Source organism: Scyliorhinus canicula, chromosome 12 (assembly GCF_902713615.1).
Source record: "Scyliorhinus canicula chromosome 12, sScyCan1.1, whole genome shotgun sequence".
Classification (NCBI taxonomy): domain Eukaryota; kingdom Metazoa; phylum Chordata; class Chondrichthyes; order Carcharhiniformes; family Scyliorhinidae; genus Scyliorhinus; species Scyliorhinus canicula.
Window position 1 is genome coordinate 58450355 of NC_052157.1, and position 18260 is coordinate 58468614.

Genomic DNA, 18260 nt, shown 5'->3' on the forward strand with positions numbered 1-18260 from the left:
GTAGCAGGTCTTGCCGTGGGTCTGTGGCCTACGGATAGGAGTCATCAGCCATGACTGCAGTGGATAACCTGTCACACAGGAGCCAAACACCCCAACCGGGGGGTACATCTTAAACATATCAGGACTGGTTGAGTGTGCCAGGATGAAGGCATCGGGCACACTTCCTGGGTATCGTGCGCAGACGTTTATGATGCGCAGCTGATGGTCACACACCAGCTGCACGTTCATCGAGTGGAACCCTTATCGGTTTATGTTGAGTGGTCTGTCATCTGCTGGTGCTTGTCGGGCGACATGCATCCCATCGATCACCCCATGGATCTGGGGCATGATAGCAATGGCGATGAACCCTGTTGCCCGGGCACCCTAGTGGGCTCGGTCCACATTGAAGTGGATGTATTGTGCCGAATGGGAAAATAGGGCCTCCGTGACGGCACGGACACACCTGTGCACCGAGATCTGTGAGATCCCGGACAGCTGCCCACTCGGCGCCTGGAAGGACCCAGTGCCGTAAATGTTCTGGGCCACTGGCACCTTGATGGCCACCGGGAGTGGGTGTCCTCCACCATACCCCCACAGTTCCAGGTGTGCCATGATCGTGCAGATATGTCGCACTGTCTCCCGGCTCAGCCAGAATCTTTAACGGCATGCCCGGTCCGGCAGGTCCTCAAATGACAGGCGCTGCCTGTACGCACGAGGTCTCATGCGGTGCCTCTGTGGCACCTGCTCCTACTCGGCCTGTTGGGCGACCAACACTACATCCTGGTTGGCTGCCTCTTGTTCCTCTGGGTCATGCTCCACTGCTGCCTGGTCCGCTGCTGCAGATTCCTCCTCCTCCCCGAGCAGCTCCATCTCGTACAGCCGCAGGACATCCCCCAGGGCTGCGGTTACCAGCAGGAAGGCCACCATTGTTGGTTGAATTCCAATATCCATTGGCTGCAGAGGGTGAAAGGCCGAAATGTTAGCATGGTCCTACCCTGTGCTCAACCAGGTCCGATGGGCTACATGGTGGTCCCGGCTGGCACCGTGGGCTCTGCTCCCGTGTTTTCCCTCCATCTTCGCACTTCCGGTCTCGTCATTGCCCGGCAACATGAGGACTCTAGCCCTGGCACCTGTCCCTGATGCCAGGGGTTGGATTGGTTTATTGTCACGTGTACACTGAAAAGTAGTATTCTGCGTACAGTCCAGATTGTTCAGACATGAAAAAAAACATAGAGCGTACATAAATACACAATGTAAATACACAGACACAGGCATCGGGTGAAGCGTACAGGAGTGCAGTACTACTCAGTAGAGAAGACGTGTGAAGAGATCAAATCAGTCCATAAGAGGATTATTTAGGAGTCTGGTAGCAGGGGAGAATAAGCTGTTTTTGAATTTGTCAGTGCGTGTTCTCAGACTTTTGTATCTCCTGCCCGATGGAGGAAATTGAAAGAGTGAATAACCTGGGTGAGAGGGGTCTTTGATTATGCTGCCCACTTTCCCAAGGCAGCGGGAGGTGTAGACAGTGTCAATGGATGGGAGACGGATTCACGTGATGGACTGGGCTGTGTTCACGACTCTGTAGTTTCTCACAGTGTTGGGCCGAGCAGTTGTCATACCAGGCTGTGATGCAGCAAGATGGGATGCTTTCTATGGTGCATCTGTAAAAGTCGGTGAGAGTCAATGTGGACATGCTGAATTTCCTTAGTTTCCTAAGAATGTATAGCTGCTGTTGTTCCTTGGTCACAGTGTCGACGTGGGTGGACCAGGACAGATTGTTGGTGATGTGCACCCCTAGGAATTTGAAGCTATTAACCATCTCCATCTCGGCACTATTGATGCAGACAGAGGTGTGTACGATACTTAGCTTCCTGAAGTCAATGACCAGCTCTTTAGTTTGGCTGACATTGAGGGAGAGATTGTTGTCGTCACACCACTCCACTAGGTTCTCTATCTCCCTCTTGTATTCTGAGTCATCGATGTTCGAGATCCAACTCACTACGGTCGTGTCATCAACAAACCTGTAGATGCAGTTGGAAACAAAATTCACCACACAATTGTGTTTGTATAGGGAGTATAGTAGTGGCTAAGTACGCAGCCTTGTGGGGCCGCAGTATTGTGGAGGAGGTGTTGTTGTTTTTCCTTAATGATTGTGGTCTATGGGTCAGAAATTCAAGGATCCAGTTGCAGAGGGAGGAGCTCGGTCCTAAGTTTTGGAGCTTTGATATGAGGTTGCCTGGGATTATGGTGTTGAAGACGAAGCTGTAGTCAATGAATAGGATTCTGAGACAGGAGTCCTTATTGTTGAGGTGCTCCAGGGATGAGTGTAGGGCCATGGAGATGGTATCTGCTGTGGACCGGTTGCGGCCGTATGCAAATTGAAGTGGATCCAGGCATTCTGGGAGTATGGAGTTGATGCATCTCAAGACCAACCCCTTGAAGCACTTCATAACGATCGATGTCAAGACCACCGGACAATAGTTAGAGTCAGCATGGATTAATGAAGGGAAAATCATGCTTGACAAATCTGTTGGAATTCTTTGAAGATGTAACCAGTACAGTTGACAAGGGGGAGCCAGTCAATGTGGTATATTTGGTCTCTCAGAAGGTGTTTGGCAAAGCCCCACTTCTCAGTGTCACCGCAGATGATTGTCACATGAGAGTTTCCAATCCTCACTCCCAAAAAAACACGCTTTCAAATCTTCCTGCAAAAAACCCTTTCCATCAGCCGTTTGCATTTAAGAATCCACTCCAGGTTTTCCAACTGGCCTTTCAAACAAAGCATCTTTTAACAAGGAGGCCAGCATCTGGCTTTCCATCTCTCCATTCAGGCTTCCTCTCTCGAGTTGCAACATGCATCCAAAATTCTACACAAACTCAGATACTCAGGGCGCGAATCTCCCAGAAAGGGAGAAATCGTAAGGCTGGCGTCAAATCCGGGCGGGTTTGACGCCAGCCTCCCCCTCCCCGACCGGGAACCGATTCTGGTCCCCGGTCGGGGCTAGTATGCCGCGGCCGTGAACTCCGGCATCGCGGGCTTAACGAATTTCGTTAAGCCCGCTTGCCAGAGTTTGCGACGGCTGACGCGTCACATGACGTCAGCCGCGCATGCGTGGATTGAAAGACTCCAACCCGCGCATGCGTGGATGACATCATCGCGCATTTGCGCGAAACCCGCGCATGCGCGGGCTGGGATGCCCCTCAGCCGCCCCGCAAAGTGATACAGCGGGGCGGCGGAAGGACAAAGAGTGCGCGGGAATCGGACCCGCTGCGATCGCGGGCCCATGGCACCCTTGGCACGGCCGTGGTACTGCCGTGCCAATCAGTGCCATGGTTGCCAAGATCGGGACTTTACGGCCGTTTTTATGAACGGCCAGACCAGGTGTGTTTGCCGTTCGTAAAAATGGCCGTAAAGGGCTTGGAATTCGGCCCATCGGCCAGCTGTGAATCGCTGCTCGCCGTAAAAAAACGGCGGCAGCGATTCGTGTCGGGAGTTGGGCGTGGGGGGGGGAGAATAGCGGGAGGGCGTCGGACTAGCGTGGCCGTAAAAATTTACGACCCCCGCTATTCTCCGCACCGTCGTGAGTGCGGAGAATTTCGCCCTCAGTCTCCAACAGAATACTATTGCTTCAAACACTGGGAATAAGGATACAACGTCTGATTTGGAGCGACCCTACCTCTGGACCAGAAACTCCGGGTTCAAGTCCAACGCCAGGACTTGTTGGCCACAGAAGGAGCGTTCATAACACGGCTCAACAGGCTGATGACCAGCTGAGAAATCCTTCCACCACTATTCCCCAAAGCAGGAAAAAAAGTGCGTGTGTGAAGATATACTTGAAGAACCACGGCCTCAGTCCTGATCCAGAAGATAATCTTTACACAAACTGATTTTGATGAGGGTCCAGTTACGCAAATGTAAAACTGAGAAAGAGTGAGACACACACAGTGTGGGGAGAACACAGAACATGAGAATCATTCAAAGTCCAATTTACCCTCCAAAAAACCACAGGAACTCATTCCCAAGAAATAGCTTGAAACCTCTTGATATAATCTGTTGAGACACCTTTGAAATGATCTTTCTGAGATGATTCTCTGTTATTTTCAATTTGTACAGCCTCTTTCAGGATTATCCCTTACTGTCGGAAACACCCTTCTCCCCATTCTGATCAGAAATGTCTTTAGATATTCTTCGATGATCCACCAGGACTGAACAGACAAATTCTATCGCTGCATATGAGTGAATTCTTATTTTGTCATTCACTTTCTTGTCAGTCAGTGTTTAGAGAAGTGTCGACTTCAGGATCAGTGGATAACTGGCCAGAGTAGATCGGTATAATTTACTCACAATTTGACCGTCAAACATATTTTCAGATATTTGAATTTTATAATTAATTCTTAAATATTAAAACTAACAGCAATTTAGGAAGCAAATAAACAGAGTTGGTTCGAGAATTGGGAGAATCTCTGCAGAGGAAAACAGGAGAAAACAGTGCCACCACTGGTAGGAAGGCATCATTACAATGTGACATATTTACGTTGACATTAGCAATGTAATTGTGAACAGAGGAAATTATAACATGTGAGGTGGTTGCAGATGTACCTTTTTCATTATGTCATGGATGAGTGAGACAGCTTTGAGTACAGAATGAGCTAAAGCTGCAATAAACAATCATTTTATCTTTCACTCTCAGGAAGTACAATGAGCAAATGGCTGAGTGGATGGGTTGAACTATGTGGTGTATTGCAGAGCACAGAGACCAACCTTCTGCTTCTGCTCTGCGTTTCAAGACCAGATTTCAACTGTACGTTTGTCTCAATGATAGTCACTAATTCACCTGCATTAATCTATAACATGTCATTCACTCTGTTAATCACAAGGTGATATAATGGAGTTTGAGTGAACTCCCCTCTAACTGTCCATTTACAGTGGAGGTCATTGAGCCCTCTCATGCCTGCTACACTGGAACAGGAGGAGGTCCATTCAGAACTTTGAGGCGGTTGCACAGGAATAAAGAGGTCCAATTCAGCTCCCACAAGCATGTTACACTGGATTGGAGGAGACCATTCAACCCACTCGAGCACTGGGGGAGCCCATTCAACCCCTCAGGTTTGCTACAGAGGAACTGGGGGAACCCATTGAGCCCCCTTGAGTTTGTTACACAGAATCACAGGATCGGTGTAATGCCATTCATTGAACACTTCCTTGTCACATTACTCTTTCCAAAGTGGATCACCTCACACTTTTCGTGGTAAAGGTCCATCAGCCATTTTTCTGCCCATTTGACCATCCCGGCCATATCTTTCTGTAACCCAAGACACTCAACTTCACTTTTAACCTCCCGACCAATCTTGGTGTCATCCGCAAACTTTCTGATCTTACATCCCGCATAGACATCTATGGCGTTTTTATGAATGACAAACAATAGGCGACCCAGAACAGATCCCAGTGGTAAGCCGCTGGGCACTGGCTCCAGCCACTAAAGCAGGCATCTGTCATCACCCTCTGTCTCCTACAGCTAAGCCAATTTTGAATCCACTCCGGCGTCGGGCCGCCCCAAAGGTGCGGAACCCTCCGCACCTTCAGGGGCTAGGACGATGCCGGAGGAGTTTACACCCCGCCGGCCAGCGTGGAAGGCCTTTGGCGCCGTGCCAGCTGGGGCCGAAGGGACTCCTCCAGCCGGCGCGGGTCCGCGCAAGCGCAGGAGCATCAGTGGCTGCTGACGTCATCCCCGCGCATGCGCAGGGGGGTTCACCTTCGTGCGCATTGCAGAGGCCTACATGGCCGGCGCGTAGGAATAGAGTGCCCCCACGGCACAGGCCAGCCCGCGGATTGGTGGGCCCCGACCCCAAGCCAGGCCACCATGAGGGCACCTCCCGGGGCCAGATTCCCCCGCGACCCCAAGAACCTCGGAGCCCGTCCGTGCCACCAAGTTCCGCCGGTAAGGGACTAACTCCAATTTACGCCGACGGGACCGGCATAGAACGGGCGGGAGTTCATCCCATCGTGAACCGGAGAATCACCGGGGGGGGGGCACTGCCAGTGGCCGCCGACTGGCGCGGCGCGATTCCCGCCCCGCCAAATCCCCGGTGCCGGAGAATTCGGCAGCCGGCGGGGGCGGGATTCACACCGGCCCTCCGGCGATTCTCTGGCCCAGCCGGGGGGGGGGTCAGAGAATCCCGCCACCTGTGTTCATAGCTGTGAACACCGAGACACTGGTCGAGGCGGATGTGGCACTCCTGAACCGGCAGCACCTCCTGAACTGGCAGCGCCTCAGGGCTCAGCTCTGCTCGCACCCCCATCTCATGGAGTAGCCCACAGGCCATTTGGCACCCCGAGGGAGGAGGAGGTGATGGGGCCCCTGCTGGTCACTGTCACAGGGGAGGTGGCGGGACACCACAGTGCCTCGGACTCCCTCCTCCTGTTCTGTCCCTGGCGCATCAGGTGGGCAGCGGGAGAACAGGGCGGCACCACTGACGTCACAGGAAAGCTGTGACCTAATTGGCTGATAGTGAACCTGTGCTAAATTTAAGAAATAAATACAGCAAAAGTAATTAATTAACTAAGTAGAGATGGTTGGGCAGGTGATGTGCTGTAGCTGCATGACGTGGGAACTGGCAATGACCACATCAGCAGCAAGTGTTTGTTGCTCAAGGAATTTCGGCTCAGAACTGATGAGCTGGAGTCTGAGCTTCAGGCACTGGCATATCTGGGAGGGGCAGAGTTACCTGGACGCTTTGTTTCAGGAGGCGGCAGATTAAGTACCTCAAATTTTGCAAGTTGCCAGGGACAGCAGGGTGTGAGGCAGGTAAAGGAATCCTGAATTTACTAATGGAGGAGCCTCAGCTCTTGACATTGTCCAACAGGTACGTGGTATGTGCTCCCTGTTTGGATGAGGAAAAGGACTGTCGGGAGGATGAGTTAGCCGACAACTGCCACAGGAGGCCATTCAAGTGGGGGGAACAAAAAGACAAGTGGTTGCTGTAGGGGATTCTATAATTAGGCGGATTGATAGCATCCTTTGCAAACAGGACCAAGAGTCCCGCGTGGTATGTTGCCTGCCTGATGCCAGGGTGAGGGACACCTCTTACTGGCTTTTAAAAAAAAATTTAGAGTACCCAATTATTTTTTCCAATTAAGGGGCAATTTAGCGTGGCCAATCCACCTATCCTGCGCATCTTTTGGGTTATGGGGGTGAAACCCACGCAGACACGGGGAGAATGTGCAACTCCTCACGGACAGTGACTCAGAGCCATGATTTAAACCCGGGTCCTCAGCGCCATAGGCAGCAATGCTAACCACTGTGCCACCGTGCTGCCCTCTCTTACTGGCTTTAAAGAATATTGGAGAGGGAGGGAGAGGATGCAGTTGTTGTGGTCCATGTTGGGACAAACAACATAGGCAAGACTAGGAAAGAGGGTCTGTTTGGGGGTTATCAGGAACTAGGAACAAGATTAAAGAACAGTTCCTCAAGCGTTATAATCTCTGGATTACTACCCGAGACATGTGCAAATTGGCAAAGGGATGAGAAAATTAGGGAAGTAAACACGTGGCTAAAGGAATGGTGAGAGAGGAAGGGGTTCCATTTCATAGAGCATTCGGATCAATATTGGAACAGGAGGGAGCTGTACCATTAGGACGGTCTCCACCTGGACTGATCTGGGACCAGTGTTCCAGCAGAAAGGATAAATAGGACTTTAAACTAGCAAGTGGGATGGAAGGGAAGGGTAAAGCTACAAGAGGTATAATGGTTAAAGGGAACCAAAACAGCAGGTTGGTATGTGAGGAGAAGGTAGAGGTTAATAGGATAAACAGGCAAGGCCAGTCCAACGACTACAGAGGGGAAACAAAACCTAAAAAATCAAAATGTAAGGAGACTGTGAGAGTGGAATTTGGGGATGAGGCTGAGTGTTGTCAGAGATTAATAAAGGAGGTCAGAATGTGTGAAAAGCAGAGTGCACAAGAAAATCCTGCAAGGGGAAGGCAAATCAGTAGGACATATTTAAAAACATTGGCCCGAAATGCACGCAGTATTCAGAATGAGGTCAATGAGCTAAGGACACAAATAGAGGCAAATGGGTATGATTTGGTGGGGATTACTGAAACACGGTTGCAGGAGGACCAGGACTGGGAGTAGATTGCCCAACGGTACTCAGCATTCCGAAAGGATAGACAGGCTGGAACAGGAGGTGGAGTTGCATTATTTGTTAAAGATAATATCAAAGCTGTGTTAAGAAATTATATCGGCACTAAGGGCCAAAATGTTGAATCGATCTGGGTGGAAATTTTTAAAAACGGGAAAACTCCTTTGCAAGACTAATTTACAGGCCCCCGAACAATACTTCAAAAAATGGGGCATAGTATAAATCAAGAAATAATGAGGGCTTGCGAGACGGGCACACCGGTAATCATGGGTGATTTTAATACTGACTGGATTAATTAAATTGGCAAGGGTAGCCTCAGGGAGATTTCATAGATGTCTGAGGGATTTCTCGGAGCAAAACATAATGGAACCAAATAGGGAGAAGGCCATTTTAGATTTAGTATTTTGTAACAAAGAAGGTTTGATAAATCATCTTGTTATTAAGTATCCTTTTGGAAGGAGTGATCACAACATGCTAGAATTTCAAATTCAGATTGAACGAGAGGGGACAGAGTGTCACACTGGAGTTTTAGCATTGGGCATAGGTAATTATACAGGCCTGAGGAAAGAGTTGGCCCAAGTAGGCTGGGCATAAATAATTGAGGGTAGGGCAGTTGAGGAACAACTGCGGATGTCCAGGGAGATATTAAATACTACTCAATCAAAGTACATTCCTGAGAGGAAGTGGAATTCTAAAAGGGGAGAAAAACGTTCCATGGATAAAGATGGAAGTCAAGGAAGACATAAAGGCAAAAACTAGGGCATATCATACTGCAAAAGCTAGTGGTAAGCTGGAGGACTGAGAGAACTTTAAGGTTCAGCAGAAGGTTATTAAAAATAAAATCAAAAGAGCCAAGATGAACACTGAAAATAAATCAGCAGAAAACATAAACACTGGTATGAAGAGTTTCTATAAGTGTATAAAGAGGAAGAGAACAGCGAAAGTAAATGTTGGCCCTTTAGAGGATGATACTGGTGAGGTAATAATGGGGAACACAGAGATGACGGAGGCAATGAACCAACATTTTGTCTGTCTTCACGGTAGAAGATAATAAAAATTTTCCAAAATCTACAGTTAATGCAGAGGAACTTGGCACAATAACCATCACTGGCATTGAAGAAACTGATGGGATGAAGTGCTGATAAGTTTCTGGGAGATGATGGCTTGCACAGTTGCCATACTAAGGGAGGTGGCAGTGGACATAGTGGATGCATTGGTTATGATATTTCAGAATTCCTGGATTCTGGAAGGGTCCCACTGGATTGGAAACCTTCTAATGTGACGCCCCTCTTCAAAAAGGGAGAGAGGTAAAAGGTAGGAAATTATAGACCAGTCAGCCTGACCTCTGTGGTGGGGAAGTTGCTGAAATTAATCACTCTGGCGACCAGGGGATTTTCACAGTAACTTCACTGCAGTTTTAATGTAAGCCTACTTGTGACACTAATAAAGATTGTTACTGTTATCATCATCATGAAGGAGGTGATGATTGAACATTTGGGAAGACAAAGCTCAATCCACCATTATTAGCATGGTTTTATGAAGGGTAAGTCATGCTTGACAAACTTGCTTAAGTTCTTTGAGGATGTAACCAGCAAGATGGATAATGGGGAACCTGTGGATGTGAAATATAGAATATATTAAGACTTCCAGAAGGCATTTGACAAGGTGCCACATAAAAGACTGAGCAAGAAGGTGAGATCGCAGGAGATTGGAGGAGAGTACTAGACGGATGAGGATTGGATGACTGACAGAAAGCAGGGGGTCAGGATAAATGGGCCCTTCTCTGGCTGATGAACTGTAACTAGCGGGGTGCCGCTGGGGTCAGTCCTCGGATCTCAACTGTTTACAATCTATATAAATGATCTGCAAGCAGGGACAGGGGGTAACATAGCAAACTGTAAGGATGATACTGTGGTAGTCGCTACTGATGTATTATACTGTATATATGGGTTTTACGGTAAGCCCCTGTACTACAGGCATGGGGGTAGATCCCTGCCTGTTGGCTCCGCCCAGTAGGTGGAGTATAAATGTGTGTGCTCTCCGAACAGCAGCCATTTCGTCAGCTGCTGTAGGAGGCCGCACATCTCCATGTAATAAAGCCTTGATAACATTCTACTCTCGTCTCGTCATAATTGACAGTGCATCAGATACTAAAATAGGTGAGAAAGCAGGCAGTGAAGAGGAGATAAAAACTTTTACAGACGGATATAGATAGGCTAGGAGATTGGGACAAACTTTGACAGATGAAGTTTAATGTGGATAAGTGTGAAGTTGTCCATTTTGGCAAAAAAAATAGAAAGGCAAGTTATTATCTCAATGGAAAGCAGATTCAAAATGCATCTGGGCAGAGGGATCTGGGTGTCTTTGTTCATGAATCACAGAAAGCCGGTATGCAGGTACAGCATGTAATTAAAAAGGCAAATGGAATGTACGCATTTATTGCAAAAGTACTGGAGTATAAAAGTAGAGAAGTGTTGTAATTGTACAGGGTGTTGGTGAGACCACATCTGGAGGATTGTGTCCAGTTTTGGTTTCCTTATTTGATAAAGGATGTGGTACCATTTTAGTCAGTTCAGAGGAGGTTCACCAGACTGGTTCCGGGATGAGGAGAGATTAAACATTTTGGGCTTATACCTGCTGGAGTTTAGGAGGATAAGAGGGGATCTGACTGAGATGTATCAAATCAGATCAACAGGCAAATTTGGGGCCTCACGGTAGCATGGTGGTTAGCATCAATGCTTCACAGCTCCAGGGTCCCAGGTTCGATTCCCGGCTGGGTCACTGTCTGTGTGGAGTCTGCACGTCCTCCCTGTGTGTGCGTGGGTTTCCTCCGGGTGCTCCGGTTTCCTCCCACAGTCCAAAGATGTGCGGGTTAGGTGGATTGGCCATGCTAAATTGCCCGTAGTGTAAGGTTAATGGGGGTTGGGTTACGGGTATACGGGTTACGTGGGTTTAAAGTAGGGTGATCATTGCTCGGCACAACATCGAGGGCCGAAGGGCCTGTTCTGTGCTGTACTGTTCTAAATGCTTAATGGGATTGATGAAGTAAACATAGACCAAATGTTCCCCCTTTGTGGGGAAATCTAGAAAGAGAGTTCACGGATATAGGCTGAGGAGCAGTAGATTTTGAACTGAGATGAGGAGAAAGTACTTCTTGCAGAGGATGGTGAAATTGTGGAACTCCCTGCCCATAGTGTGATTGAATCTGAGTCATTTAATGTTTTCAGGAAAGAGATCAGTCATGATCTGATTAAATGGCAGAGCAGGCTTGAAGGCCTGAATTGCCTACTTCTGCTCCTAATTCCTGTGCTGCTATGTGCCATGCCACCTGGGACACCCAAGCAGCTGCCGGGCCCATCCAGGCGTGGTCATCTTAGAAGATGACCGCCAAAGGGGATCCAGGTAGCAGGGCAGGAATTGCAGCAGATCACCTCCACTCCCTGATGTAACGCCTGGGGATCTACCTATGTGTAGCATTAAGGCCCATAAGGCCAGAAAGGTACACACTAGTTAAGATGGCATGGGTGCAGCACATAGGACAGTGTTCAGTGCTAGGGCACAACGCTCTGTATATAAGTTCACTTCTTCGCATTAAACACCTGCTCACAACATTGCAATCTTCCTCGGTGCTCTGTCAGAGGATGTGAGGGATGGGATGTGCTGGCGGCAGAAGGGGCGGAGGAGGGGGATGGGCTTGGCGCAGGGTCCCCAGTTGAGCCAGCGCTCACTGCTCTGGTGTTCAGCCCCAATTCCCCCCCCCCCCCCCGCGCAAAAATTAAATGGGAGCTTGCGATCAAATGGCTAGTTCGCATTCTAGGATCACCTAGGTGGACGGTGAAACATGCTACCATGAACAGGTATTAGACATTGTCGAAAGGTGCAGAGCATTGCAGACCGGGATGCCATCATCCTCCATCCCATGGACCATTACTGCCAACCCAGGGTCCACACCCAGTAGTACGGCAGGTACATATCACAGAGGGGGTTTGGAGGGGTTGGTCAGCAGGGGGTGAGGATTGGGATGGGATGCCCATGCCCCCCTGATCAGGCCCGCTAGTCAGTGAACCTGGAGGCAACTGGAGCATCCCATGCACGCAGCCCAGTTGCACACGTTGTGCTGCCTCCAGTGCTGCCTGGACCTGCCATTCCTCCTCCTATAGCATGTCACCCCTCTGATGCGATGTTGTGGAGGATGTAGCAGATCACCACAATGTGGGAGACCCTCCTAGTGCTCTATGGAGGGCCCCTCCACAGCAGTCCAGACACCTGAACCACATCTTCAGGATGCTGAAGCGCCGCTCATCCATGCATGGGCGTCGTTGTAGCGGGATCTCCATGTCTGTCTGTGGTCTCCGGATGCATGTCATCAGCCACAGCCACAGTGGATAACTCCTGTCGCCCAGGAGTCAACCTCCCCAGCTGGTGGTGCACCTTGATGAGGCCAGGAACCATTGAGTGTGCCATGGTGAAGGCGTGGTGCACACTGCCAGGGTATCGGGCACAGACGTGCATGATGCGCAGCTCATGGTCACACACCAGCTGTACATTCATCAAATGGAACCCCTTTGGGTTTGTGAACACTGGTCTGTCATGGACGGTGCTTTTAGGCCCATCAATCACTCCCTTGATCTTGGGCATCTCGGCGATGACAGCAAACAAGGGCATCGTGGTGGGCTGGGTCCACATTGAATTTCATGTATTGTGCGACTGGGCCTCCTGTGCACCGAGCTCTGTAAGATCCCTGACAGGTCCCCACTCAGCACTTGGAAAGACCCCGTGCCGTAAAGATTCAGGGCGAACGTCACCTTGATGGCCAATGTGAGAGCGTGTCCTCCCCATACCCCTGCGGTGCCAGGTGTGCCATGATCTGGCAGATATGTCGCACCATCTCCCTGCTCAGCCGAAGTCTTCAACAGCATGCCCCGTCCAGCAGGTCCACGAATGACAGCCACTGCTGGTAGACATGAGGCCTCATGCGGTGCCTCCTTCCAACCTCCTCCTCTCAGGCCTGTCAAGCGCCGGGTCTCCATCCTCACTGGCTGGCTCCTGTTCCTCTGGGGCTGGCTCCGCCGTTGCACGGTCTTCCCAGAGGAGCTTGCACAGCCTCAGTGCATCCCCCAGGGCTGTGGCGACTAGGATGAAGGGCACCGATCCTGTTGAATTCCAAATTCCATTGTCTGCAGTTGGTGTCTGCAGCTGTGGCTGATGGAGACTGACATGGAGACCCACTGCAACGACGCCCATGTACCCCAACGTACGCCAGTGCCCGGTCAAATCCACCAGGCTACACAGTGGCCCCAGTCTGCACGACAGACCCTGCCCCACATGTGTGTCCTCCACCCATCCACACCCGGCCATTCCCCGGCACACTGCCCTAGCCACATCAGTGCTCAGCACCATGGGGGCCACTAGCCCTTGCGCCAGCTTCTGTTGCCAGGAGTGCCGTTGGCTGCTCCGCTGGTAGGTAGTAGCCAGTCCGGGGGGAGGACAAAGTTGGAGGAGTAGGGGGTGCTGGCTGGAGTGCAAGGGATGGTGGGTGGGGGCACCCATACGGCCGGAGTCACTCTGCACAACCAGTCACCACGGTGGGCGGTCAGCGGGGTGCACAGCAAGATGGCTGCTTTGCCATCCCAGGCCTGTGGGGTGTCACCCTGACCCACAACCCATCCCCTGGTCACACCCTGTCACCCCCTGCTGCCCCCCAGGCCTGGCAGAGGCCCCCCCCCACAGGCTTCTTAGAGAACCACCTCCCAGCCAGCCCTGTCAGTGGCAGGACCGGCAGCCCACGGCCGCACCTCTCCATGTCCTAACTCCTCTCTCTCCCTCATCAGCCACGGCACCTCTTTCCCGATTTGTAAAACCACAAGGGAACCCCCCATTGGTAATTCCAGCAGGTGGAGCCAGCGAATCGCCGAGGCCACGGAGAATACCGGGTCAGACCCGCTCATGACATGCGAACAGCATTTACTGTACGTACGGAGTAGAACGTATCAATGCTGCTGTCGAGGTACTGGAGCATGGCACTCTGACCTGTGCCTGGCACCCGCCATGATTTTGGCGTCATGACCAATTCTCCGCCCAATCGCATTTAACGATTTTAGCAACGTCCAGCCGGAAACCCCGCCTTTGATTTCTCTCTTTGACATCAACCAACAGTGTTCACAAAGGAGAGGGGTAATGTTGTTGAGGAGGATAGTGCGATACAGGCTGGTAGGCTGGAGGAGGTAGATATTTTGAAGGAAGATGTGTTAGAAATTTTGAGAAGCCTGAGGATAGATAAGTCCCCTGGGCCTGATGGGATATATCCTCGGATTCTTTGGGAGGTGAGTGATGAGATTGCAGAGCCTTTGGCTTTGATCTTTATGTCCTCACAGTCTACAGAAATAGTGCGAAAAGACTGGAGAGAAGCGAATGTTGTCCCCTTGTTCAAGAAAGGGAATAGGTATAACCCTGGGAATTATAGGTCGGTTAGTCTCACTTCGGTCGTAGGTAAATTATTGGAAAGGGTCCTGAGGGATAGGATTTATGATCATTTGGAAAGATACAGCTTAATCCAGGATAGTCAGCATGGATTTGTGAGGGGTAAGTCTTGCCTCACAAGTATGATGGTATTCTTTGAGGAGGTAACTAAGTACATAGATGAAGGTAGAGAAGTTGATGTTGTATATATGGATTTTAGTAAGGCGTTTGATAAGGTGCCCCATGGTCGGCTCATACATAAAGTAAGGAGGCATGGCATAGAGGGAAATTTGGCTGATTGGATCAGTTACTGGCTGTCACATAGAAGACAGAGGGTGATGGTAGATGGTAAATTTTCATCCTGGAGCCCAGTCACCAGTGGTGTACCACAGGGATCAATGCTGGGTCCTCTGCTATTTGTGATTTTTATCAATGACTTGGATGATGGAGTTGAAGGTCGGGTTAGTAAATTTGCTGATGACACCAAGATTGGTGGAGTAGTGGATAATGTGGAGGGCTGTTGTAGGCTGCAAAGAGACATTGATAGGATGCAGAGCTGGACTGAAAAGTGGCAGATAGAGTTTAACCCTGATAAGTGTGAGATGATTCATTTTGGTAGGACAAATTTGAATGCGGATTACAGGGTTAACGGCAGGGTTCTGAAGAATGTGGAGGAGCAGAGAGATCTCGGAGTTCATGTCCATAGATCGCTGAAGGTTGCCACCCAAGTGGACAGAGCCATGAAGAAAGCCTATCGTGTGTTCGTGTTTATTAACAGGGAGATTGAGTTTAAGAGCCGTGAGGTTATGCTGCAACTGTACAAGACCTTGGTTAGACCACATTTGGAGTATTGTGTGCATTTCTGATCACCTCATTATAGGAAGGATGTGGAAGCATTGGAAAGGATGCAAAGGAGATTTACCAGGATGCTGCCTGAATTGGAGGGTAGGTCTTATGAGGAAAGGTTGTGGGAGCTATGGCTTTTCTCATTGGAGTGAAGGAGGATGAGAGGTGACTTACTTGAGGTGGATAAGATGATGACAGGGATAGATAGAGAGGACGTTCAGCGACTTTTTCCTTGGGTGGATATAGCTGTTACAAGGGGGCATAACTATAAGGTTCATGGTGGAAGATATAGGATGGCTGTCAGAGGTAGGTTCTTTACTCAGGGAGTGGTTGGGGCGTGGAACGCACTCCCAGCTATGGTAGTGGAGTCGGACACTTTAGGAACTTTCAAGCGGTTATTGGATAGGCACATGGAGTGCACTAGAATGATTGGGAGTACGTTGATTTGATCTTAGTTTCAGGCTAGTTCGGCACAACATTGTGGGCCGAAGGGCCTTCCTGTGCTGTATATGTTCTATATGTTAACTCTCATTTTGACTCAGACTGACACATTAGCCCTTTCAAGTTTAAATACACTTCCATTTCTGTGGCATCTTTCACCTGCCCAGGATGTACCAAAGTTGTAAATGGGATTCTCCGCCCCGCCATGCCACAGTTCTGCCTCACCCAGCCAGCGGCATTCTCCGTTACGCTGGCCGGTCAATGGGGTTTCCCATTGTAGTGCAGCCCCACGCCGTCGGGAACCCCCCGGCCTGTCTGCAAAACGGAGCATTCTGCCCTTCATCTCTATATCTCACTTGTCCCTTGAACTGGAAAGATGTTCAGTATGACCGTTTTGAGCCTCACTCCCAGATCTCAATAATAAGTAGAAATCTTTCAATGACGTATATTATTGGAATCGGTTTTCTCAAGTCACAACATCAACAAAGGACAACATTGGTCGTGGAAATTAATTTCGGTTGTTACCTTACTTACAAAGAGTAAGGACCTGTACAACTGCTCACATGAGACTGAAACCGCGGAAACACTCTGTTTAGGGTGAATTGTATCTTCCTGTATTGTTAATTCTGTGTATTTAGGTAAAAGGGTTGATATGTCACTGTGAATCAAAATGAGGAAGTTGGGTCAAGTGAAAAACAATACTTTGCTCTGCCCCATTAGCATACTCTGTGGCAATGTAAGAATATAACAATATGAAAAAAATGTCTGCGAGTCTGTAGGTTGGTTTAAGGCCTTCACTGTAAAGAAGGATTTATGACCCCTGAAGCAAACACAGGGTTAGCAACAAGGGACCCTGACAGAAAAGTGGAAGCTGTTAATGCTGTTGAAAGGATCTTTCCCAGAAACTGCTAGAATACGCAGGACAATAAAGAGGGACACAAAACAGGTCACTGAAACTAAAAGTTCCAGAAACCAGGCAATAGGACACAAGAGAGTTCCAGGAAGACTGAAGTCAAAGCAAGAAATTACAGGAGTTGGAACAACGTCCTCCTCACTGAAGTTGAAGCAAGACCAGCGCGAGGCTACCCGTTAAAGACAGACTGGTGACATTGTTCAATGAGAAGCCAGACATCCAAAGTGATGAAAGAGTTGGTGACACCTCAATAAAACCTGTGAAACAGTTGTATTCTTTTGGCATCACTGGGTATCTGAGAGATTGTGTGGAAGCTGGAATGTACGTGGTGCCTCAGTGCAGTGCAATACCAAAAGGAGAAGTTGAAACCCTGGATCCGGCTCCTTGGTGGAGGTATCCAGGAGAGATTATTGTTTGGGAGAAGATTCCAAGGAACATTCTCCCAGGGTGGAGAGTGGAAACCCTCGTGTGGAGGTCAGAGTTCCAGTGAAATCAGTTGGCTCATAGTGTAACAAGCATCTAGGGGGAATCCACAAAAGTTGCATTGGGTTGCATCTGTCACTTGGTTTCAGTGTGTGAGAGGTTTGACCACAATTCATTGATTAGTTTACAGCCAACTGTGCATTTATTGCGAACATTAGAGTATCAGATCAATTTTGTAACGTCTATTATCCTTATAAGTCTGTATATATTTGTAAAATTCTAGCCGCGGTGAAGAGTAGTGTGATATAGATCATCAGATCATACAATTTACAGTGCAGAAGGAGGCCATTCAGCCCATCGAGTCTACACCAGCCCCTGAAAGAGCATCCTACCCAAACCCCCGCCTTCATCCTATCCCTGTAACCCAGAAACCCCAGCAATGCCTTTTGGACTCGAAGGGGCAATTTAGCATGGCCAATCCACCTAACAGTTAATCACTTCTTGTTTAAGAAACGTTTATTTTTCTGTTACAAGTTCATCAGTAATCCTGTGACTCTATTCATCCAGGTATCTAAATACCCTAGGAATTGACTTGTCCAGATGTAACATCATCTGGGATTGTAACAAAAGTGGGGTTTCAAATTCTTTCTCCTGACTTCAGATACTTTCCCGCAAGAAGCACATTGCATATTGTTCTGCTGGCATATTCCAAGTTTGCCTTTGGGATTTGGACAGCCTGGCACTGACCACCTACCATAACAGAACATACCCCATTTCATAAGCTCGAATATCATCATAGAGTCAGGCCAAAAGGTTACAAAATTTCTTAGAATGCAGAACATTGTTTACCACTGTTTTGCAATTTCCTCATTTTGAGGCACAGTGACACCTCAACACTTTATCATTTAATACATAAAGGGAGAAGCATAGGAAGAGATTGTTCAGCCCGTTTGGAACGTGTCAGCAGTTACCACCCTGGGGAGCAGTTGGGACAGTTTGTGGGTAAGTAACGTCAATGATTGGAATTCACTTTCATGAGCACCATCATCTTTTGTCA